Source organism: Centruroides sculpturatus, unplaced genomic scaffold (genome assembly GCF_000671375.1).
Source record: "Centruroides sculpturatus isolate CEXI.00-Female unplaced genomic scaffold, Cexi_2.0 scaffold305, whole genome shotgun sequence".
Taxonomy (NCBI): domain Eukaryota; kingdom Metazoa; phylum Arthropoda; class Arachnida; order Scorpiones; family Buthidae; genus Centruroides; species Centruroides sculpturatus.
Window position 1 is genome coordinate 695 of NW_019384644.1, and position 1,827 is coordinate 2,521.

Here is a 1,827-nt window from a genome sequence, read left to right on the forward strand (position 1 = left end):
AAAAAGTGGCCCAATTAGTACACACAGGACGGAAAGAGTTAAATTAAAAAAAAGCCAAACTCAACTACAAATGATAACCGGGAAGCATTTAGCCGTACTTAATTTGTATTTTTATTCTATATTATTTTCGTCTTCCCATCGAAAACGTTGTTTCAAAAAACGTACCATTAAAAATTATACTCGCTTAAAATATTTAATCAGAAATGAAATGTCGGACAAAGAAACACGTGCATCGGCCGGGAATCAAACCCGGGCCGCCCGCGTGGCAGGCAAGCATTCTACTACTGAACCACCGATGCTCAAGTATATACGGTTTTTATTTATACATTTATAATATCGTTGACCTATTTTCTAGTTTCTTTTTTCTTCTGTAGAAAGAATAAAGCGATCGTGTCTCTACTTCTACTATCAATTAAACATAACAAACCGATTACGAAACTTTATACAAAGTTTTCAGACTGTCGAAAAAAAACTTTATAGGAATAAATTATTAATTTATAGATAAAAATTAATAGGATTTAGTACATTCCATATTAATGGAATCGTTAGTAATACTTCGGTTACACCAAAGTAACCTATAATATATAGATCAGTAAAATAGTATACTATACTGCGGTGGCGTGCCGTGACGTTTGATAATAGGAAAGGTGTGTTTCTGTAAGAAGCCGACATCCAGGGGCAATCAGTCAATTGCGCGTTAGTGATGGTCTACAGCAGTGTTTCTTAATTAACAGGAGGGCCGCGGTTCCTTGGGGGTCCGTAAGAAGTTTGCCAGGGGGCCGCCAAATTATGCAAAATTTCCTTCAAAATATAATAAAAAGAAAATTTATGTATAATCGAATATCACATTGAAAAGTGAAATAAGAAAGATAAAGTTTTCATATTTAGTTTTTTTTTATATTTAACAAATTAGTTGAGGATATTCAGCAACAGAAATCTCATGAAATTATTTTCAAATATTTTTTGTTTTTCTATGAACTTTTAAATGTTTCTTATTTGATTTTTTGTTAAAAATTAATGAGTTTTTATGTTTAATTGTGAAGTTTGAGTGTTATTTAAATAGATAATAAAATAATAAAGTTATGTTTTATGTTTTTTATATAAAAAAATAAAGCAATAATAAAAAAATCAATTTATTATAGATATGTAAAACACGCTCAGGAAAACCTTTAAATATGCAGCCGTATTTATTAAATTCTAACGTTTTCGGTCATATTCAATGACCTTTCTCAAGAAAAACAGAAAAAATCGAACTCCGAACTTGAATTAACGATACAAGCGTTTTGGAACGTTTTTTAAAAAATAATATTCTACTGGAATAACGCCATCTCTATATAACGGTTGTCATTATATAAATACATTAGCTATTAGAACGTTAAAAATATGACGTTCCGGATATAAAATAAAAATAAAAATAAAATACAGACATAAAATACCAAACATACACAATGTGTTTAGCAAATACATTAAATTAAGAATTTCTGCCCTTAAGTAAGTTGCCGCTGTCCATCGTTCTTGACTTTATAATATACTTGCTCGCCAGGCTGCCGATACTTTGCTTGAATCTCGGAAGTTGATAGCTAATCCTTTTTGGCTTGCTTTGCAGATATGCCAGGCTTCAGCGTACCGGAGGTGCTTTTTGTCGCGAACTATTTGTATCAATCTGGCTCGGTCCCATTCAGCTTTGACCTCTTGAGGGTCAGCTAAGACGTAAGTCGCCAGCGCTGTGCACGGTTGTTCGCTTCTTATGTTTCTCTGGTGTTCTGCCATCCTTTCTTTGAGGGATCTTCCGGTAGCTCCGATGTAGAACATCATATTCTGCCTCCG

At 33.1% G+C, this 1,827-nt stretch overlaps 1 non-coding gene across 1 annotated transcript; it reads right to left on the minus strand.

Moving 5' to 3' along the window:
- Positions 1–228: 228 nt before the first annotated feature.
- On the minus strand, positions 229–299 carry Trnag-gcc. The gene has a single exon. It is a non-coding gene; the product is annotated as a tRNA-Gly (tRNA).
- Positions 300–1,827: the final 1,528 nt, after the last annotated feature.